The 26,138-nt window shown below is 38.3% G+C and overlaps 1 long non-coding RNA gene across 1 annotated transcript in view; it reads left to right on the top strand.

Moving 5' to 3' along the window:
- Positions 1-243: 243 nt before the first annotated feature.
- LOC142069617 (uncharacterized) overlaps positions 244-26,138 on the top strand; it is a 99,673-nt gene continuing 73,778 nt past the window's right edge. Inside the window, exon 1 of the long non-coding RNA XR_012665544.1 lies at positions 244-472. This is a non-coding gene — a long non-coding RNA (uncharacterized LOC142069617). The remainder of the gene's footprint in view (positions 473-26,138) is intronic.

Genomic DNA, 26,138 nt, shown 5'->3' with positions numbered 1-26,138 from the left:
AACACTTTAATTGTAACAGTGAATTCTGTCTCTCTATGTTTTTGCTACAGTTGAGCTGCCCCTTCTTTTCATTTTTAAAAGAAATGAGTACTGAAAGAATAAATATTTCTGTCCTGTATAATTAGGGCTCACATGCTCAAAGTTAATTACTTCAAATATAATAATAAATTGGCTCAGTGCTAACAAAGCTGTCACTTGCAAACAATCTAAACTGAGAGGCAATCTGCACTCCAAGTTGAATCATAGACTTTCATCTCTCATCCCTGCTGTAGTTCTTTGCAGCCTGCATTCTGCCATGGCAATAAGAAATAGAAGGGAAAATCCTCTCTTGATCCTTACATTTCAGGAGCAATGGCTTACAATCTTATTTCTCATTGATGGTGCAAGACATTAATTATAAGATACATAGGAGAAAAATGGTCATAATGAGCAAGCGTTTCAAAGCAGCTTGGGAGATGGCTACTTCTGAAAGGTAATATTGAATACCAAAACCTAAGTACTGTTGTCATTTTCATTTTATGTTATGTAAATTGGGTACTGGGTTCTCAGGGGAAATCATGGAAGTGAAATTTAACATTCATCTCTCTTCTTAATCCCTTATTCACAATCCTACCGAGTTTCTCACAACTTTAAATGTGATAGTAACAAAAGTGGTTTGCTTGGTTTTTTACAAAGAACTGTACAGTTTTTGTTTGTTTCTTTATTTATTTTAAGTAATGCTGCTGGGCTCCTACTAGTTCCCACTGAGATCAATGGGAGCTATTGGATGTTTGGTGCTTTTGAAAATCAGGCCACACAGCTCTTTATTGAGCATATATATGCGTCGGTCAGTTTGGTTTTATAAATATGAACTATAATCAGATGACTGTGGTTCACCCTGCCTTACTTAATGCTGTATCAACATTCTTATGACAGTTCGTGAGTGAAGATAGTTTTTATATAAAATGCCGTGAAGTTATTTACCATATTTTGCAACTAGTTCTATGAATTAACCACTAGAACTGTATATGGGAGCATCTATTACCAGACAAATTAGTGAAATGACTTCTAGTGTGAGGGGTGCAGTTAGAGATGACTGAATATGTCCTTAGCAGACCAGTAATGATATTTTGATAATGTAGATAGAGCCCAGATAATGGGGGGGGCAGGGTTTTTAAAAATATATAGTCAATCAAAAATCCCAAGTGCTGAAGTGAATGCTAGTCTCTACATTAGACCCTAAATTTCAAATGATAGTAAATTTTGTGAATCTTACAGGAAACCATACTTATTAAATTTTCATGATTTAACTCGAATTCAGGTCACTTTAAGGTGTCCCTTTGTGGCCACCCAAAAATTCCAGCATCCCAAATCACTAGTTACTTTTAGAAATTTAAATCCAAATATATACTGTGTTCAAAAATGGAAGATAATCACAGAATCATAGAATCATAGAATATCAGGGTTGGAAGGGACCTCAGGAGGTCATCTAGTCCAACCCCCTGCTCAAAGCAGGACCAATCCCCAATTAAATCATCCCAGCCAGGGCTTTGTCAAGCCTGACCTTAAAAACTTCTAAGGAAGGAGATTCTACCACCTCCCTAGGTAACGCATTCCACTGTTTCACCACCCTCCTAGTGAAAAAGTTTTTCCTAATATCCAACCTAAACCTCCCCCACTGCAACTTGAGTCAGGTGGGGACTCAGTTGAGACAACTAATTGTCAGGTGTATTTTGGCAATCTTGAATGGCCATATGGTAATGTAAGTAAGGCCATCAGAATTCTAGTGAACATTTGGTTGGTCAAATCCCAGACCTGTTAACCTTCCAGCCATGCTGCAAAGTCCATATTTATTCCCAGGTTTCTTGGCCCCGTCAGATGGGTTGAAAGTTTCAGAAAGCGTTTCTTAGGAGTTCATTTTATTATTGTATTTGCTGGAGAATATATGCCACTTCGTATGTATAAACAGTCAATTGTATATATTTCTGCAATGGCTGCCTAGACTGTAGGATGTATGCCTATAGAGTTTTATAAATTAAAATAAATGATTAATTTAAACAAAATCAATTAAACATGGTGATGGATTTTCTAGTACAAGGAGCCTGTCGTCCTAATCAGGTGAAAAGTTTATCTAAATTGCAGCACACTGTAACCACCATATAAGGTATGTATGGAGCTTCATTAATGAAGGCAATTTAAAAAAAATGGGGGTGAGATTGGTTCTCATAAAAGTTAATGACTGTTGTAAGACTACTAGCTAGAATTAGACATTGTTGCAGCATTAGCTAGATTCAGACAGACTGGAAGAAGTGATCTGCAAGTTTCCACAATTCACTTTTATCTTGACCTGCAACACCCCTGCTTTTCCATTCCTTCACTTCCCTTAAGCAAAGATTGACAACCGTGCCAAATTATGACAGATTGTGTTGTTGATTTGTAATGTGCACTTTTCTTCCCCCAGGGACTATATAATTATAAGCATAACATAGCAATAAGAGAAACGAATTGGAAACCAAATCCTAAGGAAGAGTGGTATTTTAAGAGAATTGAGGTTCTAAATAGAAAGTAGGGATTTATAAATATAAAATTAGTTATAAGACTTAACTCAAACTGGTTCTGCAGCTTTAGACAATTTAGCACAATAAGCAGTCAAAATAAAATTCACCACTTCCCTGTTATAAAAACTTAATTAACAAAATATATTAGAGTCTCACTTATTCTCCATAGCCTGTTTATTTTGTGTGTATTATTTTCTAATGTTTTATCTTCCTATACTTTCCTCCCAAAGTCTGTTTCTCTCTGTCACCTAATGTAAGTTATGTCCATCTTTACATGCACTATTTAATTGTAGCTTTTATATTTGCCTTAGTCTCTCTTTTTCATTCTGTACATTTGTGATTCATTTCCTTTTCACGGCTGTATGCCTCTTTCTCTTTCCCCTTGTCTCTGTGTTTATCCACTGTGCTCTTTGACAACTCTATCTTTCTCCACTCTGTCTCTCCTGCCTAGTTTAGTCTCTTCTGCTTTTTTTTTTCTCCATGTGCTCTCATGTTCATTACCAGTTGTTTTTTGTCTATATCCTTGTTTTTCCCTTTGCTCTCAGCTCCCTCTATTTCTACCTCCTTTCATCTTTCAGTCTCTTAATTTTCCTTCCTTTGTGTTTTGTTTTTCCTAATGGAAATCATCTAGCAAACTAGTCCTGGAAATATGGTGAATTCAGAATATAAATGAAGTCTCATTCAAATGTTTCCATCTTAATACAGTTTTGCCAAACCAAGGAGAATGCTTATTGCAAGGACTGTCCATCTGCTGCTTATGAGAAAGGGGATGGACCACCATAAGCACACAATGTGAATATTTTCCATTTTAGTTTAATGACAGATACATGTGAACATCAAAGGGTAATAAAACCCAAAATGCAGTTGCTCATTGACATCTGATGATTGCCAGTTTATGAGTTTGAGCATATGTAGTAAAGCCTGACAACAGGAGCAGTACCGGTTCAAGAAAATAAGTCCCTCCAAATTCTTTAAACTGAGCCCGCTGACTGTGAGGCAAAAAATTCACTCAGCGACCTCCTACAATTCCATCTGCTTCAAATTCTTTTGCTTAGCAAGCTATGGAGTTGGGTATGCATGTGTGTTTCTTTCCATTGCGGGGTGATGAGGAAAATAGAATGTACCCAGATCTAGTGCATTTGTAAAGATCACTAGGGGAACAGTGGATGGAGTTCTTCTGGTAAAAAAAAAAAAAAGAGGATCGGAGAAAATGGGTCCAAGATACGTCTGTGATATAAGGGAGAGGCACCCTGATTTGCCACCAACAAGTTTTGCCCTTAACAATGTGCAACACCATAGCATGAGTAGGAAACCTAACACCAGAATTTCAATCTGCCCTGGTCTCCATGCTGCTGCAAATCTGGCTTCACTGTCTGAACCAGCCCTGAACAGGAGGTTTCTTTCTTTTTCTTTTTTTTTTTGCGAAATTCAGGCAGAAGGAGCTGCATAGAATGCATTGCTAAAAATATGTGTGATGCTCAGTAAATTAGAATGTTAGCATATCTAAGAAAATAGTTTAAATAGAATGGAATTTAAAAAATCTACATAGGGCCCAAAACAGAAAATAAAATTATATGTTGACAGGTGCTTATTGTTTCTTGGAATGCAGTTGACCAGTTGTACAGTATAATAGATATGGGAAGATAGTTTGGTATGTTCTCTATGGTATAACTTAAGAAAGTGCCTTATCTGATAGCTTGGTACCTTCGTTCTTTGCCTTTGATGTGCTGCAGTGATAACTAGACTATAAGAAATGCTGCATAGGAGAAACTATTTCCTTCAGGGAATTTAAAAATACAGATAATTCATCAGTGTGCCCCTCACAGTCAAAGTACTGACCTCCGAGAATGATTCATAAAGATGATTGCTGCTTAACAAGGCAGGTAAGGTGTTGGCTGGATATCACTAAGTAGGCTTTCTTCAGCAAGGGACAAGCTAAGTGTTACACGGATACTACTATTCTTTTTTTTTTTTTTAACCTCAAACAGAGTTGCTCTCTCAACTAGTGCCCAGATATATCTTTTCCCTATGGTCTTGATTTTGTCCTGGGATTCCTAATATTGCTCCTTCATAAGATTGCAGGATGAAACTTCTATCTAGGCCTCCAACTCTCCTGACTCTAACCCACTGTTTCCACCTCACCTCACCTAACATAAAATATAACCTCAGCCTCCCCCCTTAGACCTGAACTGGTTTAAGCTCCTCCCATGAGAAAGAACAGAGCTTAACCTCTTTACAGAAAATTTCCATGAAAATTGAATAATCACTCAAGGATGTACACAATGAAAACGGTAGCACTGCAAATCAACTCCCAAGGAATGGTTTTCTGCCTCAAGACTGTCTCTATTTGGTAAATATCATGTATTGCCAAAGAAAGAATGTGTATGAAAAATCGTTCAGAAAAGATCAACGGCAAAGTCAGAAAAGTGACCACATGGAATGGCTTTAGCCATTCTCTGTGCCATTCACCTTCCCACTATACCACTCTTAAGACATTCAGGCATAATACCAGCAAAACTTGTGGTTCGTCATGAGTGATAAAGGGATAGAATAGTTACTCTGTGAGTGACCTGATAATGAAACAATTTCACCCCAAAATGAGCTCCCCTTTTGGAGGATTAAACACAATCACCACAAGATGGCTCCCCAACTTCTCCAGATATATTGTTTTTCTGTCAAGCCACTCTCCAGTGAAGACATTGATTATCTTTTAGAAGTCTGGAGTATAACTGAGTGGACTAAGGATTAGAGCCTTGCCTAATAAAATAATAGCTATTTTTACATAAAAGCCCAGGAGATCTCTGTGAAAGGTAATTCTGTTACTTTAATTTCTGTACCCCATAAAAAGCTGTTATCTAGTTTGTGCCTCTGTTCATTTTTTTTTTCTAACAGACAAAGATTGGCTCAGAGAATTCAAACTGATTTGGAGTTTTAAGCCTCTTGCTTTTAAAGGCTAAAGCAGCTTATGCTCCTAAGATTTTTAAGTTTTTTAAGTACCGAGAATTTGAATGTCAGAGTTTTTTTATTATATTTGCTTGTCCTAAATTTGTGGAAAGTAGATATAAAATAAAAGGCCATGAGTCATGGTGTATGGTAAGCTTTGGACAGGATACAAATAATCTGGAATCAAAGTAGATGTATACTATTCTGAAAAAAACAAAAATAAAACAACATCATCTTCTCTCTTCTTATCTACCTTGACGAGATAGAGACCTTGCAATCAAAACAACTTAGAGATGTCATGATTCAGTTAGTTACAACAGTTTACATACTTTTTAAAACAAGCTAGCAGTTCTGCGTGAAATAGGTGTGGTGTTTCTCTGCAGCTATCTACCTCTGCTTGGAAGAGTAAGAACTAGAAAATGTATCATTACAAAATAAGTTGATAACAGAACAATATCTTAGTTGTGGCACTGGGTAGAAAAAGACAGACTTTTGTTTATGCAGTGGAAGAGTTTGTTTTCCTTATAAGATCAGATGCAGCAGTTCTGGAAACTTAATTTTTCTGATGAAGCAAAATGCACATAATTTTTATGCTTCTTTGAGTGGCAGGTTACTGACTGTTTTTGGACTTCCCAGGTAGAGACAGTGTTTCTTCTCAATAGCTCAATTTACCAAAATCAATGTACTTCATTCAGATTTACAAGGGGCTGGACATCCAGTTGTCTCTTTGTGAGCATGGATGGGTGCCTGTGCATGCCCGGAGAGAGAGATGATAAAAATGTAGATCTTTATTAGATTACTATATCACCTGGAATGACTCCATTTTAGCACCAGGAGGATATCACAAGTGGATTAGATGTGCATGCCAAAACCTTTTCCAACTTTTTTTTGGGGGGGGGGGGTCTAAAATATGTGTAACAAAATTACATATAGCTAACCTGGACCACATGCAATCTATTTTTTATCAAAACAATTATTAACTATGTGCTAACATTGTATTATGGTACAATCTCAATAACTGATAATGGGCCAACTTTTCAAATGTGGCTGCATGAAGTTAGACATATAAATCAGAGTTAATATATATAAATGTATATGTGACTGTGCATTTACCAAATTTCTAATCTGTTTATTTAAAAGTGTAACCTTTAGAATGTAAAGGTTTTTTTTCAAATTTGGGGATAACTTTTTAAAAAGCGTTTATATGGGTAAGCAGTCTAAATCCTACTGACTTTCAAAAAGATTTAGGCTCCTATGAGACAGATTTACAAACTATGTATTAAAACTGGGCAGGAGACAGGTTTTCCATCCCATGAACATTTTGCAAGATTTCAAAAAATGTTCCCATTGAAAATCACCATGCAAACATTTTTTTTTTTTATGATGGAATGAAGAGAGTCCAATTTTTGTAGTGTACAGTAGCTCCTACTACAATACAATCTATGCAGGAATATGCTGAGTAGAACTTTACAAAATAGTCATAGCAAATAATGTATCTAGTGAACTTAGCTTCTCTTCTGTTAATGAATTAATTTTGAAGAGACTCTGATTCATTTATTGTGATTCTTCAACAGGAATCTTATGTGAACACATTTCTGCCCCTTGGTTGCTAGTGAATAATCAAAAAGTTCACAATGATGTATTAATTCTTCATGGTCTGTGATTGGTCACCTATATCACATGGCATTTTTTTCTCCTCCCTCACTGTCTAAGTGAAACTTGTTAAATATCTGAAAAATGAATAGTATAGCATATATTTAAAAAAGTGAATACCATATGCTTTTATTGTATGCAGTGTTGTTGTAGCCATGTCAGATTCAGGATATTAGGGAGGCAAGTTGGGTGATATAACATATTTTATTGGACTAACTTCTGTGGGTGAGAGAGGCAAGCTTTCCAGCTTACTCAGAGCTCAGGTCCTGAAGAAGAGCTTTGTGTAAGCTTGAAAGCTTGTCTCTCTCACCAGCAGAAGTTGGTCCAGTAAAAGATATTTCCTCACCTACCTTGCCTCTCTAATATGCTTTTATTCACACTCTAATATTCATGTTCACATGAGAATACAGGCATTTAAAAGAAGATCAGCCATTGTTCATGCAAACCTAAAATTGTTTGACTAAATGTTTATGAATGGTACATGACAAGGGGCACAAATATAATAGAAGCATACAGCCGTTTAGTGTAAACACTATTTTGCAGAATTTATCTAGCTCTAATGCTTAAAAATCATCCAGTTGAAAATGTAGCCTCCTCTTCCTGCTGTCACAAAAGCTTTTCTCTAGAGCTGATTGGAAGGTTAACTAGTCTTTATATTTCATGACATTTGACCTGTTGAAACTCCCATGTACCCAATCAGTTCTTAGCTTTTGTTAATATAGAGGTAATGGGTTACAGCAGTCTGTTATAATATCCGGTTTCTGCTTCTTTTCAGGGCCTGTCTAATGCTAATTCTGAGGCAACCTTGTTTCACACATGTTACTCTCCCCTCTCCTTTCTTGTAATGATCTAAGTCACACACTCCTCTTTCTTAAACATCAAATAAATTGTGTCAACTGTGTCAAAGCTTTATTTCTTGAAGGTGAGGAAATCTCCTCTTCTTCAGGAACTTCATAATTGAATGAGATTCTCCTCTCTGGTGGGGTTTGTTTTTTTATTTGTCATCAGTGTTGAAGTACTTGTCTGATTTCTTCCTTTCTATGTTGGCCACATCTTCTCTTTTCTCTAGCTTCCATCTTGTTCTGAAGGTGTGTTATGACCTGAGTTTTTCACACCAACAACTTGCTCTCATTTCATTCTAAGCTGCAGTCAGTCAAGGATGTGCTAATTTATCACTCCCAACAGAAAATCGTGCTCAAAACATGAAGAACATTTAAAAGTAACAGGATCCCAGGAAGTCTAATACATTTCTAGTCTCAACTATTTTCACCAGTCTGTTTTAATTTAATGTTTATTTAAGTAGGCTGTTGCAGAATGTGATTATTGTGATTGTTTGTTGTTTTCCTTAGATCTGTAACTCTCTTGTTCTTTTATTAAGAGTAAAGTGTTTGTGTCTAAAAAAAGTTCCTTTTAAGTCTGTGTTTCTTGCTTTCCTGCCACATTGTCCCTGAAGGCTTTATCTAGAAACCTGAGCTCCCACAACCAGTACTATACATTTGGGAGAATGTATATAAGCAATTGGAGCTAGGGAGGGTTATGTCACTGGTTCCAGGGCCTACACAGCTGGATGGTAGGGTCCCACTCCCCAAGAAGGTGATCAAGCATGGGGTCTTCACCTGGAAGTGGGCCTGAGAGACCCAGAACTAGGAATAGTCACCAGTCCCTATCCCAAGCCAGAGGATTTAGAACCACACGGGAGTCAGTGTTTAGACCAGTCACAACAAACTGGGGTTCATCCAAAGGGAAGGACTGACCAGATTGTGACAATCCTAAGGCCAGATGGAAAAGAAATTTCAAGGGTCTTCCAGATTGTAAAAAGAGCCAGGGAACTGGGAAGTTCAGGTTCAATTCAAGATTAGATTGGCTACGTTAGTGTCAACCCAGAGTAACTCCATTGCCATTGCTAGAGCTACTCTGTGTTTTCATCAGAGAAAATGGAAATTCTGGCCCAAACAGAATGTTACCATTAACTTTAAAGGGTGCCATATTGGGCCCATTTTACACATATATTGGTTTGTCTAGAAATAGAAACCCATAGGGATAGTTATTTTTAAAAATAACATGCTAGATAACAAGCAGCATTCTAATGTGCTTGCATTCTTCCTCGGGATCATGTTCTAACCCTTGTTTCCTCTTCCCCACCCCCATTCTATAATACATACTAGAATACAATGTATAGCATAGGCTTAGTCTCACAAAAGGAATTATTTCAACTGTTGTTTGATTATTACATAGATTACACTCAATTCTGAGATAGAATTAGTAAGCTCCTTTACTAATGACTTCAACAGGACCAGGATTTCACTCCTTATTTTTAATAATTTTCAAATATATGAAATTTACAAATTTTGATTTTTTGACCAACTTGAATTAACCCCTTTGTTGTTCGATGACTTTTTCTGTAATATGACATGAAAACACGTACGTGTTGACGTATGCCACGAGTAAAGTGAGTGCTGCCCATGTGGCCCCTGGAAATATTTGTAATAATAATACTGTAATAATTGCAGTAATATTTGTGCAAGGCCCTCCAGCATTCCTTGTATGCAGCATTCAAGGATTTAAGTATTGTGGGTGTGATCCAGAGTTAATTGAAGTCAGTGGGAACCTTTCTGTTGACCTCAATGAATTTGGATGAGACCCTGAGACCAAAGATGGGATTATGATGAGACACAATCTTCAACATTAGCAAACCTGTAGCAATATGTCTTCAGCCTGAAGATTCATTCAATGAATTTATTGTTCCACAAGTGAACTTGGAAAATCAGTAAGCCTACTTCTCCATAGAGTAACTCCATTACATACTCTCAAGAATCTTGGGAATTAAGGGGTATTGTTTAGGGACAAAGAGTCATGTAGTTTCATGCCATCCTTTTGTTCTGTTTTGTTTTAAAGCAGAACTCCCCATTGAAATTGTTTTAAATTGTCTCTAGTGAATGATGAAAATCACTATTGCTGTACATTTTTTTCTCCTAATTTTGGAAAGTATGGGCTTACTTTTAAAACTCTTCAGCAAGGACTTTTTTGTGTGTGTGCAATGTGCTAGTAAATATGTGTGCAAATATTAACCCTTGGTAACTAACTATATGATTTGCAGTTTAATGAAAATTAGAAGCCACTCTTCAAGATCAAGCAATATGTTTTTTTTCAATTCCAAACAAAAATATGGTCCTAGATAAAATTTATTCTCGATGGTGACAGGTGGAATGTAACCCTCCAGCACCTGTCAGGGAAGATATTTCTTCATCCCCTTGGCATAATCCTTGACCGAAGACATTACAGGTAAACTCAGATTGGACTTCTCTTTCTACTCAAAATGGATTTCTCTTAGCATGAGTCACTGAAATTTACAGGAGTTCCTATAACTCTGCAGCTACTCTATCCCTGTTCCCATAGAAACACAGTACCTAGTATGGGAGATAGTGCTTTAAAATAATCACTGTTTCATGAAAGGGAAACAGGTGTTTGTAAAGTGATGATTATCTTAAAGCACCTGATCCTGTTTCCAGTGAGTCTGACAGCAGTTCCATCAGCATGGGAACAGGAGTGCTATCCAGCAGCAAGATAGATTAAAATCTTTTTTCAGTTCTCTGGCTAAAGTTCAGTGCTGCAATGCAAGTTTCCCCAGAGTTCCAAAATACTTCACAATCCAGTAGGCTCCTGAAATTTCAGCCTTCTTGATTCTGCTTTCCACTACAGCTTCTCTGCTGCAACAAAGTGATTTGGCATTCATCTGAAGGACAAATTTTCCAATGGAATGTTGGCATGTCTGTATGGCATACCCTATAAATAGGATAGCACTGAAAATAAGTTTTGATGAATATACCTAGTACCTCATGCTGTATTCAATTGGTTAACTTTGGTTCAAAAAGTAGTAAAAAACACATTAGGCCTGAATTACATTCTTTATGATTTCAAAATTCTCATTTGATTTATACAGTTATATAAAATTAGTTCATACTGTCTGAATGGATGAAATGGTGAATACCAAGCTCCAAATAAAGCTAAACATAAAATCTTAACATTCTTCTCCTAATTAAGAATTTGGTTGAGAGGTGTCCAAAAATGTATGTACACTAGATTCAAACTGTACTTTTAAAGCAACACATAGACCATGTGTACATGAGGAAAAAATGTGTATTTTTAATATACTAACATCTTAAAATCCTAGTGTAGAAAAGGAAAGTCATAGATTTAACACATTAACTGGCTGAAGTAAATCTATGTAATATGTGTTTAAAAATATACCATTTTACCTAGTGACAATAAGGCCATTAAGAGCCAGATTCTGTTGCCTTACACTTAATATTATCTTTCCCCACAAGCAGGTCCATTGAAAGCAATACTTTCAGTGGGAATACTTGTAGAGTAAGGTACTACTCACTGTGATTGAGGGCGATAGAATTAAACCCAAAATGAGGCCAAATCTCGCTTTTAGTGACACCAGTATTAATTGGGAGTATCTTCATTGAAGTCCCTAAGATTTCCAGCTCAATGCACTCCAGACTTATATCCATTTAATGGATAGCAGTATATGGTACAGTATTTTTTTTTTAAATTACGGTAATATACTGTGCCTTTGGAACATACAAATGGCCATGCCATGAACTGAAGAATGGGGTATTTTCATTTTTTCATGTTATTTTTATTATGGGTTTTGAGCTACTGTTCCTGAATACTGGAGTACAAGAAACATTATATGGCTTTTTCAAGTGATTAAAGGCTGAGATGTTAGATAACCACAAAAGCCATTTATTTTAAATATAGTCCACTTCTGTGAACATTATTCCTACTATGACATTATGAGTGATCAAAAAATCCGACATTTTAAAAATATATGAGCACTGATTTTTCTTTGAGGGTTTGAAACTTCATTGTTGAGACCTTGTTTTCAGATTATCCAGTTCTGTCTTTACTCAGATGCTGTGTGAATGGGTCCATGTAAGCCAGACAGAAATAGAGTTGACACTTGGGCTGTAACTCAGATACTGGGTCTTGGAATTCCATAATGATATGGGGTACATGTCTCAAGTGGGAGCAACATTTTGTCTTTTAATATTGAATCCTGGACTCTCTGTTTTTAAGGATTGTGTCCCAGGTACTATTTTCCAAATTCTGTGATATACCAAGGAAATTGTTTTAGCATCCCTTTCATAGCAAAAGTTTGAGGGCTGTTCTATTAAAATAAATATGGCCTTCATGGTAAGTGCAAGTAGTTCTAGAGTCCTTAATGTACAGGTAAGCAGTAACAGGTCATGATGATCAGCAGGTAATGTGGATGGATATTCAGTCAATAACAACAGAAAAATGGCTGCATGTATTCATGTAAGACAAATATTCCAGCAGACCCAGATACAAAAATTTCTGCAAATTCATACACTAGCCTGTTGAACTTACACAATCCTATCTAAATACTGTTTGAGAAGATATGACTGTTCAGACTGTTTTGGTTATGAGCCTGGAAATATAGTATTGTTTATCAGTGAAGCTCTGAAACTATCAGCACCCTTGCCGAGAAAGAGATTTTTGGCTAACTTTTGCTAGGTTAGTGACAATAACACTAGGAAAATGTTTCTTACAGAAAAGGCAGCCAGGTGGTTTAACATGAAATTAGATATGTTGCCAGACTCAGCAGATAACTGATAATATGATTGAAATTCAGGATACTTATAAATAGGAAACAGTGCCTGAAATAGAGTCTGGGTCACTGAAAAGCTGCTTTATACTGTGATGTCATCTGCATCTTACATTAGTTCAGAAACATTGATTGTGTCACAAGGATGACTTTAAGAAAAGGAGTACTTGTGGCACCTTAGAGACTAACCAATTTATTTGAGCATGAGCTTTCGTGAGCTACAGCTCACTTCATCTGATGACTTTGATTCACTGTGCCACTTTGGAACTTTTCAGTTCCAAACTTTTCACTTCTAGAAAAGAGTGGAAAAATAAGTCTCAAATATGAATTATTCAGCCTCTCCACAGCTCTGGAGAGCCCTGGCTGCATTATAACTAATATAGGTCTGTTGCATGAGGAAGCAAGATTTGATGAGCCTGCTGATGCGATCTTTACCTCTTACATACGATGTAGGTCAGCTCAGCAAGGCTTGCTGGTCAGAGCCAAAAAGGGGGAATTGAGAGGGGCGAGGGTAGAAGGATCTGCATGTTCATGGAATTGCTGTCTACATGCCCTCTAAGCATGAATGTAAGCTGAATGGAAACTACTGTAGCTGCAGCTTAGACCATAGAGTGGCTCTACTGCTACTGTGCAGAAGATGGGGATTTCTCAGCCTGCGTGACACCAGCTACTTGACCTTGGAAAGGAGAGGAAGGTTTCCCCTTAAGTGCAGCACTCAAGTATTTAAAACTAAGATTGAATGCCACTTTGGACAGGGATTCTCAGCATTGGTCTTACTGTTTCCTCACAAAAGTTGCTGATATGGGAGCCCAAGGACCACAGTAAGGACACAACTGTACTAACAGGTAACACAAAAGAGAAGTCCTGACTCCAGAGAATTCACAATCTAGGCTTTAGAGACGATGTAATATAACACTTCTGGAACCTTTTTTCAGTTTTGTGAAATTAGTTTTCTTATGTTTTTCACATATAGAGTAAAGGCAGAGAGGGTGCAAAAGAAAGAAGTTACAATGAGCACCTTCTAGTCCAATAATAAATACATTCTCAGGGTCAAATGTGCCCAACTCCCTGTGTGGGTGGATAGGGCCTCAGCTGCAGCAGAACTGATGAAGCTTTGCTCCTCAGTGGAGCAGAATTTGGGTATCCCACAAGGAGATCAGAATCACCTGTTTGCAGTGGAGCTCAGCTCCTCAGAAGCATCTTGTGCCCAATGCAATGGGGGATTGGGAGAGTGGGGATGGAGCTAGTGATTTTGTGACTAGATGGAACTGTCTTGTATTTCCAGCCTGGATGGAGTGAAGGGCAGACTAGCAGTGGGGGCTACTAGTGGCTTTCATGCAACTTTGGGGAAAGGTCTTTCACTCTTACCCCTTTGCCTGCCTTTCCAGAACACGGCCCTGTACCTCAGGCTGTGTACTGGATTTAAGTTTTGTCAATTTTAGAGGCTTATTAACAGCTCTTAACTACTTGTCACTGATAAATAATTAATGAGCAGGATACAAAATATTTGTAAGAATATTTTTTTTTCCTATCAGTGAAGATAAGGTATGAATCAAATACTTTACTATTCATATAGACGTAAAATGAAACCACAGAGACAAGGAAATGATCTGCTTCGTGCAGGGACATAATGTCCTTTCAGATATGCTCAGGTTATACTTGTTTCGGAATCAAAACAGTCAGAAATATACACACTGTAGCCAGGGTTACTCATTAATCAAGAATGCTTTAAGTGCACAGTTGTTTCAGGAATGAATGGGTCAGGGACCACAAACAAAGTATAGACCAATCAATCATATCTTAAATCACCATGAGCTGATCAATAAATAATAAAAGTGCTTTTAAAAAGAAAAAAAATGACAGGATGGTCTTGTGGCTGTGTCATTGGAATGAAACATAGGAGGTCTGGAGCCCTGCCACAGACTTTCTTTGGGGCTTTCTGGGCATATTATTCAAGCTCTATGAGTATGTCTACACTGCAGTGTAAGCACAAGGTTAGTGGGACTTCAGTCAGCAGACCCATGGTAAAGAACCCTGGCTTGAGCATTTACACTGTTTCTTAAGCCTACATTAAGACTTCTCTAACCTGTGCTCAAACCTGGGGTTTTGGTGTCAACACTCCTGCATACAGACCCAAGTCAAACCAACAATACCACAGAATCCCTAGCTTCTTCCTGAAATGTGCCCACTCTCGCCCCTTAACTATAATGCACTGTGGGAAAACTTTACTGCCCACCCTGCACGTTACAAGAAGTTTGAACAGCCCGCTAATGCAGTCAGCAGATCAGTGGGTTTTGTCTGTGTATTCCCAGCTCCCGGAACCAGCAACAATGAGAAAGTATCTTCTGAAGAACTTCTTTTGTTTGTGCTTTCACTCCTGTGTCAGGAAACCGGCAGGTGTGCTGGTGGTGCTGGTGGACATTATAATGGCATTCTATGTCCACCAAAGGCATCTGAAGGATTTAATGATGAAACAGCAGGCAGAGGAGGAGTAGCAGACAAAAGAGGAGGAATGGCGTGGCATGGCAGACTTGCACTGGCAGAATGCTGCTCAGTACAATTGGCATAACCGCTGATGCCCCCTATGTAGACTGGCATTTCTGCTGCCGGGACACAAGCACTGGCTGGTGGGATCACATCATCATTCAGACCTGGGATGGCCAGCAATGGGTCCAGAAGTTTTGCATGAAGAAAACTACATTTTTGGATCTTTGAGCAGTTTGCCCCCACCCTCCAGCATAAAAAGACACAACTGAGGACACCCTTGCTGTTTCAGAAGCAGGTTGCTATAATCAGCTGGAAACTAGCTACCCCAGGCTGCTATAGGTCCATTGCCAACCAGTTTGGTGTTGAAAAGTTGACTGTGAGTAAAGTGATGGCAGAGGTTTCTGAGGCAATCAGTTGTGTGGTTTACCCCAAGTTGGCTGGCATTAAAGATATAAAATGACTGGTTTTTTTTTTTTTTTCAAATTTAGCATCCTAAATCCTTTAATGGGATATTCTGTATCTGAAGTTTCAGAGGACGGTAACCTTTACTCCCATAATCTCACAAAACCAGGCCAATTTGCACAATGTTGTCATGAGACAAAATTACTTGAGGATCTTTGTTTTGATCAGTTTATGTGCTGATGCATGGAACTGTTTACCCCTTTTTCAGTGAGCATAATTACAAATGTTGTTATTGATCATAAAATAAATCCAGTTTTATAAATCCAGTTACTGGATTTAAATCTATGCTGGTGAGTTTTCCAGACTGACTATATACTATATGATGTATTTGCTTTTATTTGTTTTAAATTTGTTATTTTCATCTAGTGATCCATTATTTCATTGCATGACCTCTTAACAGTATTATATATGTGTATGAAGCATGTGTGTATGCATATCCACAGATGTTGTGGTGTGATACTTGTTCTATTAATCACATAATCTCATGTACCAGTGACCACTGCACCTATATAAATTCTTCTCCCCTGGGACTACTTCCAACATTCCTAGTCTCTGAACAGATCCCTATAGCCACCAATTTTGTTTTCAGATCAACCTTCCACAGAATTCTTCTCTCCTCTTCTTCGCTTCAAATCGGAAAGTTGGATGGGGAGGGTATGAGGCAAAGTTAAAAGCATGGTTCTAGAGAAAATCAGCATTGATCTTCCTTTTCAAAATCACTTACAGGATTTTCAGGATCTGACCAAGCAAACTTCCATGAAACTGGCACTGATAAATTGGACAGAATAGTCATTATGCATCTGATAATGCTCATCATGTATATTAATGATACACTGTCTCTCCTATATGAGACTCATGAACTGTTTTGTATAATGATTTTTTGGGGTGAAATATATCTTTTCCACAGTATGTCTAGTATATTGGCACTCTCAGTCCTCAATAACATTTGGAAAGAGTTGACTTATCTCCCATTGGTCTTTGAATAATTGTATTGTTTTTTGTTTGTTTGTTATTTTTCTAAGCACATAGAAGCTCTTATTCAGGAAAGCACTTAAGCATGTTCTTAAATTTAAGAAAGTGCATGCCAAGGTCCCACTGATTTCAAGCTAAGCAAATAAGCTTAAGTGTTTTCCTATACAGGGATGCTCTACTGAACTGGACTCAGAAGCTGTATGGCAGAGATTGCATTTCAGCTCACTTATTCATGTTGCACTCCCTGTCAGTAACTGGCCCAAGCCGGGGAAGCTAATGAACCAACCAGCAGACCAAATTTGGTGATGTATCTTGGTCACGTGCCACCTGAGCTACATTGTGCATATGCTAAGAAGAACACCAGTAGGGAAAGTGTTATTATCTCATTTCCCTTTACCCTTCTCTTTATCTTGCCCTTTATTTATTCTTTGTTTCTCACCCTGTTCACTTCTAATTTTGGAACAAAATGAGAAAAAAATCAGAGTCCGAACTCTCATGTTACAGATCAGAATTCAGTTTATGATGCCTTATGAGAATTTTTGAACTATACGTGGGGTTGGTTTACTCAGTACTCAGTGGTGGTTCAGGAGCCAAAAGAGCCACAGTAGTGTGAGTTTATTGTTTCATTTACTACAGTTCTATGTATTCATATTTAAACAGTCTGACAGGGGAAATATTTAGTGTTATATATAATTCTAACATAAACATGACCGACCAAGTATTTTTATTTTATCGGCTATAATTGGTTAATAACATAGTAAAAACATCTTGCTTGGTTAATAATTAAAGCCTAGAGTGCTGTATATCATGTGCTGCAAAGAGCCACAGGAGACACATTGAAGCACCACTTGCAGCGCGTGATCCTGAGTCTGAATATCACTGGTTTAAAGTATCACTCTATCATGCAGGGGTGGGCAATAATTTTCACAGGAGGGCCACTCCACGAATTTTGGTAAGTCATCATGGGCCACACATTTCTATTATATGAATGGAGATGGTGCAAGGTCTGGGAAGGAGTTAGGGTGCAGGAGGGGGCTCCGGGCTGGGGCAGGGGTTTGGGGTTTAGGAGGCAGTTCTGACCTGGGGCACAGGGTTGGGGTGTGGGAAGGGGTGCGAGGTTCAGGCTCTGGCCGGGAGGCACTTACCACAGGTGGCTCCCGGCTGGTGGTACAGCAGGGAGCTCAGGCAGGTTGCCTGCATGCCATGGCCCCACACGCTTCCGGAAGCGGCTGTGGCCAGTTGCTGCTGGCACATCTCTGCGCTCCCCTTGGAGGGAAGGGAACATTAGGTCTTCATGTGCTGCCCGAGTCCACAATAACCACCCCCACAGTTCCCATTGGCCAGTTTCCAATCAATGGGAGCTGTGAGGATGGTCCTGGGGGTGGGGACAGCGTGCAGAACCACCTTCCCCCATGCCAGGGGCGTGCAGAGACATGCCAGCAGCAGCCAGCTGTTTCTGGGAGCAGTGTGGTGTCATGACAGGCAGGTAGCCTGCCTGAGCTCCCCGCTGCACCGTGGGACTTTTAGCAGCCCGGAGATCGTGAGGGGGCGGCCAAAGAGCCTGGTGGGCCGCACAGAAATTTTAGATGGGCCGGTTCCAGCCCGCAGGCCCTATTTTGCCTACCCCTGCTATAATGGAACGACATTCACTCATGAAATACTGAGAAACTGTGCTACACTTTGTTTTCTGAGCTGGCACAACATGCTGTCTCAGGTTGCAATAGCAAATGATACCCAGATGCCAGTGTATCATTTGGAAATAGTTATAAACTAGTAGTGACAATTGGACTTGCTATTGGAGAACTGCTCTTGCATTATTCTGGGAAGACACAATGAATAATGTGGGTTCTTCTGTATGCTGATTTTCCAGGTCTAGATATTTTTTGCTCAGACTTTGGTGCCTCCCCAGTTTTCCAAGATAATGAAATAAAATAAACTGTGTCACTGTAACAGTAAGTTCATTTGCTAATTCCATTAATTCTCACAGGATGCATGTCATTTGGACCAGTTGATGTATATATCTTCACATTTTCCAAGCACCCCTTGTTTTGATTTTCAAAGGTACTGAGACCCTTCAGTTTCCATTGCTTTCAGTGGAATTAGTGTGTGCTCAGCACTTATGCAAATTAGGCCACTTACATTTGTCTGAATATGGACTTAGGTGCCTAATTTTAGCCTCTCAGGTTTAAAAAATATTTGCCTTTAATTCTCCAGTCTTGTTTTAAAGACACTATAATGTCGATCACAGGGGAATTTTTAGCAATTTCTTTGGCTGTTTTCTGAACATTGAAAAAGTTGTTTGATCTTGAATGAGCAAAGTCATATGGTGACATAATTCTTTCTCCTAATTCTTTAATGTTTCGGCACTGAAAGATATCCCAGGTGATGTAGGCAATAAACATATTGGTGTAATGCCTATTGAGGCCTACTTATCAATGATCTATTGCTGCCACATTACTGGCATCCATAAAATTACTATGCCATTGCAATACTTACTACCAAGGTAGTCAAGGAAATTAAAGTTTTACCACCACTGTCCTAATGAAGTGAAGACACTAAGTAAGAAAATCTTGGTGGTAAAGAATCACGCATGTGGGCAGATTTTGATGCATTTGCTCACGTTGAGTGGTACCTTGTTCTGTGAGTATGTCCATTTAAATGAATAGGGCTACTCATGGTGTAAGATACCCAGAAAAAATACAGCTATTAAAATACGATCCTCAAATGGTACTGTTAGCTTGCTGTGTGTCAAGAAAGAATATTGTGTTATTCCATTAGCAGTACTTTATAGTAATAGTAATTTAATAGTGTATGGGTCCAAGAGCTATGTGTTCTCAACTCCCACTGAAATCAGTAGGAGTTGAAGGTGCTCTGCTCCTTGCAGGACTGGTCCCTATAACACTTCTTTATATCATTAATGTTGGCCATTACCAGCTTTGTCTCAATAGTTGTCAGGAAATTCCACAGAGGGCAACAGTGCCCTCAGTCACCAGCTGTGCTGCCTTTTATATTCTCTCCTATTATCATTTTTAAGTCTTTCTTTCACTGTTTTATTTTTTCATAGTACTCTATGAAATGGGGTTTTACATTTCATGAAAGCAAGTGATGAGACTTGGTTCTTACATACCAAGTATGGATTTCTCTCAACCCAGTGGAGTTTAGACCTGATAAAAAGGGAGGAACAAAAACTTCCTATATTTTCTGGAGTTTGATAGGTCAGCTTAATGGCTTTATTGAAGCAGGGATGCATCATCCAATCAAGCAACCCTGGCATTATTTGATGTGAAAAATATTATACCTGTTTTTCTTCATACGTGTACTGGGGTTGCCCCTGCAGTTTTCATTCAGATATAGATTTTCTAATTCATTTTTCTATTTGGATAATAGAAATTAATTAAATTTGTGGGGCTCAGATCTGTGCTACTGGGATTTTCCATTGCAAATATTTCAGTTTCCCAATAGAGATTTGGTACTTGACAATGTTTTTTTTTTTTAATTAAAGTACCTCTTCCCACAAGATTTGCTATGCAGAGAACTGCTATTCAACCAGTCAGCAAGCTTATAAAATGGAGACTCTATGTATGATTGAATCGTTATTCAGATACCCTAAATCTAATATTCCATCATTTATTTCTTATTAAATACACTTCACAGCCATCCAAAAAAAAAAGCGTCGAGCCCAAGTTTAGGAGTTCTCTAATGCAAATTGTTCATCCATATTATAGGTGCTCAGGCACATGTAAAGAAGTGAGGCATTATGAAAATGTATATACAAATCACTATGTTTGTGAGTGGCATACATATATTTACTAGTGTTTACTTTAAATGTTGGAAAACAAATAATTAACATTGCTATCATTTTCCTTTAAAAGTCAGTTCAAGTCTATATAAAGCAAAGTCTTTAAAGTACTATAAGTCTTTTTTTCATCCATGGTGCTCACAATATTAACATACTTGAACTGTATTTACATTTCCTCTCTTTCTATGACTCTCCACTTATTTGGCAACTCACATATGGCATATTGAAGAACATTAACAGAATACATATTTGTGGACAATATCGGTATGCTAACAGATAAATCTAAATATATAGGTATTTTGGGGACACCCATATCTCTGTTATCCGAGATGTTTATTTTTTAAGCTGCTGTAAATAATTGTTACAGTTAAATCTTGCTTTTTATTAACATTTCTATTCTAAAAAAAGAAATAAATGTTATAGAACAGATACTTGGATGATCTCTTGTGAGAATCCAAAATGATGTTCATCATAGTATTCTTCATAATTTTAGAACCTTTAAAAGCTTAATTTTGATAAGTCTTTCGAGGCAATATCAGACACATGCTTTTGTTACTTTCTTGATTACTGATTGGCTGAACGTTTTGCAGACACAATGACTATCTAGCAGTATATTTTAATTAAACAAAACTGGGGAATGCTGATGTTTGGTGGGCGGTATAAATCATCCAAAGTGAGAGTGAATGGATGAAGGATTACATGCCTGGGAGGAACCAGATGGACTCCTTAACTATGTTTATTTTGTAAAAAGGTGTTTGGTGTTGTGCAGTGAAGCTATGCCAATGTATATCAGCTGAGGACCTGACCCTTACAGGGGAATTGCCCATTTAAAAATAGAAGAAAAAAAATCACTTGGACTACTAGCATACTTAAGCTAACCATTTTGTGTCTACAGAGCTGAGACTTCCAGAGTTGTTTGTAACAAAAGTAGATGAACACTTTTCAGACAGAAGTTTTATTTAAGTACAGTACTTCTTTAAATGACAGTTTTTAATTTAAGAAATTGTTGTGCTATCTTAAAAGAAAACAATAGATTTGACTAATATTTGTGTCATATATGCTAATGTCATTTCCTTTTTTCTATTATCTCTATATCTGTCAGATTTCTTTTATTTCTTTCCTCTGATTTTATCATGCAATGATGTATTTCTCAGTCAGTGACTTTTTGATGTGTTCCACCACCTTAAGAATAGAAATTACACACAAACAATAGAACAGACACTCAGCTATGTGCTGATGGGTGCTAATGTGAAAACTGAGAGAAATGAATATAATTAATCCACACCTCATCCCCATTCCCACCAAGAATGAAATTGTGTGGAATACATTAAACTATTGAATTGCCAGTTATACATACTGTAAAATACATAATGGGCCAAATTTATGAATCCATTGAGTTACATCAGGGATGCTTTTTCTGAGTTTTCCTCATTCTTTAAGTGTATGTAGAGATTTTAGCTGACAAGCCTTCAAAAAGAGGTTTGTCTTACTACTGAAATTTGTACCAGTGACCTATAATTTAGTAATGATTCATAGGAAAGTTACAACAAAATACTATGATTCAGGTTATGAAATTGTGTTGTAAGTGGGGTGAGGGGAGAAAGGGAATTTAAATTATTTTGAACTGTGCTCTATTCAAACTGCTTGAAATGTTGGTTAGCGAGAACATCTGCAACTGGGTAATTTTGAAAACATAATGACAAAATATCTGTTTGTAACATTGGAAACAGAATTTAGATTCTAAGAACAATGCTCACAACACGCAAACTGCAGATTTAGAAACACCATCAATGCTCAAAGCAATTTGATAGAGCCATTCTTCATGAGGATAATTTTTTTTTGTCGATATAGACTCTTCTGGATCTGTGAGTAAATAAGCACTTTAGAGTTCTGTAAAAAAAAGGCAGAGAGGTTTGAGAGGAATTGTTCTTTTATATCCAGCAAAGCCAGTTACTAATTTTTAGAAGCTTTGAAATTCTTGATTTAGCACATGCCTGAGATAGGGATGTGCTCCAAAGATTTGTATGCTGGCTAATAGGTAATTCTTGACTTGTATGGTTTATAAGCATTTTAGTCAGGACTAGAAACTAAGTATAATTGTCCTACATTCTCGCAGCTAACTGATATATTTTCTGGCTATAATGTTCTACATCTCTTCCAGTTGCAATATACAATTTTACTTTTTAAGCAACATGACCCAGTTTTCTAACAATGTGCTTGCAAAGCCTGAATAATGTGAAGAAGAATAATGCTTAATGTGGGTACTTTGATTCCATTGATTTTTTTTTTAAGAGGAGATGTGTTTTATTTTTATGTCTTGTGCAGCTTAGTTGCCTTTTGCATTGGTCTTTCTTCTTGAGGCTAAGAAAGCTTAATGAGAAACTGGACCACAATGCAGTAGGTTTGCTACTATCTCTACTTAAAAGAGTAACTGGATGTGAAAAATAAATATTTACTTTTACTTTTAACAAACATTTTTAAAGATCCTAGCTTTCTTTAGCTTGCTGTAGAAAATCAAACTCAAATCGTGGGTTTTTTTGGTGGGGGAGGCGGGACTTAAAGATGTATTTTAGCAGACCTGGATCAAAAAACTGAAAAACCTGAAATCTGGTTTGTTTATCCATATTATGACATATCAGAATGACTAACTGTTAATAAACAGACCCTTTTTGTCTGTAGGGGAGGTGTATAAGAGATTCAAAATAATCTTCCCCCATTCCACAGAGATTCCCATTCTCTTAGCTGAACTGAAGTCTGGAGTCGAATGAGGAATAAAGTGATAAATCTATCAGTGGGTTCAGCCTTAAGTGTACATATCAAATTACAAGTCTTGGAATAACTGTGCTAATGAGATGATGTAATGGTAGGATTAAAATGACTGCTAATGCCTGCATTGAGCCTCTGAATATACCCAGTGAAGAATTAGAAGTTTTGAGGAGCCTGCACAAACTCAGTCTGAGCTGGCTACTCATGCAGTTGTTAAAAAATATCTTGTCTCCAATTAACCTGCCCCCTGAGTTCTTACTAAATATTACACACTTACACCTGTTACCCGTTCAATTTAGAGCACCCCATCTACACCCTATTGAGGGATCAATGCATGACCCAATCAATTTAGGACACCCTGCCTATACCCTACCGAGGGCTCAAAAAGTGACCCAATCAATTTAGGCACCCCCACCCTTTCCCTTCCAAGTGCTCAGGGTGTATCGCACCCCTACTTACTCACAGGGTTCAGGAAGAAACCTGGTCAATTTAATTACCCACCCTTTTCCTCGGACTCAGGGTTCTATGGGTTTTGCAAAACCATTTCCCAGTGAAAGAGCCTTACACAATTGTGCTCTAAACATCTATTTATTAGCAACACACACAGAATACATATACCAAGAAAATCTCTTATGCTCTCCACTTCCAATATACAGAGAAATTTCACCCGATGGTCAGTCAGGATCCACTCATCTGCGGGTTCCCAGTGATGCCTCTGTATGTCATAATCGTGGATTACTCTGGAAGTCCCATGGGAGAATTTAACAGACTCTACACCTGGACTGCCTATTGGACTATAACCTTTTAAATTGATTCCATAAATACTTTTTAACAAATGTGCAGCCTCACCATCTCTCCTATTAAAGTGACCTAAGGGCTTTACACATATTTGTGTGTATATTGATCTTTTAACCTTTTGCAACTCTTTTCTTTATTTTCCTTTTTTTTATTAAAACCTTTAGTTTTTGTCACTAAAGAATTAGCATCAGTGTGTTTATTTGGTAAGATCTGAGACTCATATTGACCTGGGGGTAAATGTCTGGTCCTTTGGAATTGGTGGACCTCACATATGGTGAATCAGGTTTTCAGGAACCTCTCACTATATTAGACTTGGTTGTCTAGATGGGAGTCAAGGGCTGGAAGGCTTAAAGGGGACTGTATTTGGCTTTTTGTTAACCAGTGTGGTATTACAGGGGCTGTTTTGTTACTGGCTTGGTGAATAATTATAGAATAAACCTCCAGTCTGGGGAATTGTCTGCCTGATTCCTTTCAGTTTTCCCTGAGTGTGGCATTTTCAGTGTGGCCCTGCCAGTCACCCTGGTCACAGCTGGTGAACAGGGAGAAGAACTGCTTGAGAATGCCAGGTGGAAAGAGACACCATAGGAGAAAGATAGCTGCTGGTATCCGTAGGTGAGCCAGAGGAAATGGGCCGGTTATGTGACAGTGACAGTTATGTGACAGTCTGGGACATTTTTTCAAAACAAATATAGTTATGTTTTGAGTTTGGGAGTAATAAAATGTTATCCCTGTTGAGAAATGGAAGATGAAAGAGGTTCACCAAATGTGCCTGGGGCTAAGGGTCACCCTGAGACTGCAGTCAGGCACAGTCGAATAGTGGTGCCTGAACAAGCATCAGTAAGTACAGAGTGGAGAGCCTGGTTCTGCCTTCCATTGGGAAGGCCTGCCTAGTGGTAAGAACTATGTTAGGAGTCCTATAGGCCACTGATCCCTCTCTGAAGACTCAGAACAGAGAAAACTCCAAGATAGTGGATGGATTCAAGTTGGTGAACAGAGCGGAGGCAGTAGACAGTACAGAGGTGGCACTGAGGTGTTTAGCAGTGGTATAGTGTTAAAACGGGGGAGAGGGAGATAAACTAACCTAAAGAAGAAAAGGAGTACTAGTGGCACCTTAGAGAATAACCAATTTATTTGAGCATAAGCTTTCTTGAGCTATAGCTCACTTCATAGGATGCATTCAGTGGAAAATACAGTGAGGAGATTTATATACACACAGAACATGAAAAAAAGGGTGTTATCATACACACTGTAAAGAGAGTGATCACTTAAGATGAGCTATTACCAGCAGGAGAGTGGTGGTGGTGAGGGGAGAAAACCTTTTGTAGTGATAATCAAGGTGGGCCATTTCTAGCAGTTCACAGGAACGGCTGAGGAACGGGGGTGGGGTGGGGAAATAAACATGGGAAAATAGTTTTACTTTGTGTAATGACCCATCCACTCCCAGTCTCTATTCAAGCCTAAGTTAATTGTATCCAGTTTGCAAATTAATTCCAATTCAGCAGTCTCTTGTTGGAGTCTGTTTTTGAAGTCTTTTTGTTGTAATATTGCGATCTTTAGATCTGTAATCGAGTGACCAGAGAGATTGAAGTGTTCTCCAACTGGTTTATGAATGTTATAATTCTAGACATCTGATTTGTGTCCATTTATTCTTTTATGTAGAGACTGTCCAGTTTGACCAATGTACATGGCAGAGGGGCATTGCTGGCACATGATGGCATATGTCACATTGGTTGATGTGCAGGTGAACGAGCCTCTGATAGTGTGGCTGATGTGATTAGGCCCTGTGATGGTGTCCCCTGAATAGATATGTGGGCACAGTTGGCAACGGGCTTTGTTGCAAGGATAGGTTCCTGGGGTAGTGGTTCTGTTGTGTGGTGTGTGGTTGCTGGTGAGTATTTGCTTCAGGTTGGGGGGCTGTCTGTAGGCAAGGACTGGCCTGTCTCCCAAGATTTGTGAGAGTGATGGGTCGTCCTTCAGGATAGGTTGTAGATCCTTGATGATGCGTTGGAGAGGTTTTAGTTGGGGGCTGAAGGTGACGACTAGTGGCGTTCTGTTATTTTCTTTGTTAGGCCTGTCCTGTAGTGGG

The sequence above is a fragment of the Caretta caretta genome, chromosome 1 (genome assembly GCF_965140235.1).
Source record: "Caretta caretta isolate rCarCar2 chromosome 1, rCarCar1.hap1, whole genome shotgun sequence".
Taxonomy (NCBI): Eukaryota; Metazoa; Chordata; order Testudines; family Cheloniidae; genus Caretta; species Caretta caretta.
Note: the sequence above shows the minus strand (reverse complement) of the source record. Positions and strands in the feature narration are given on the sequence as shown.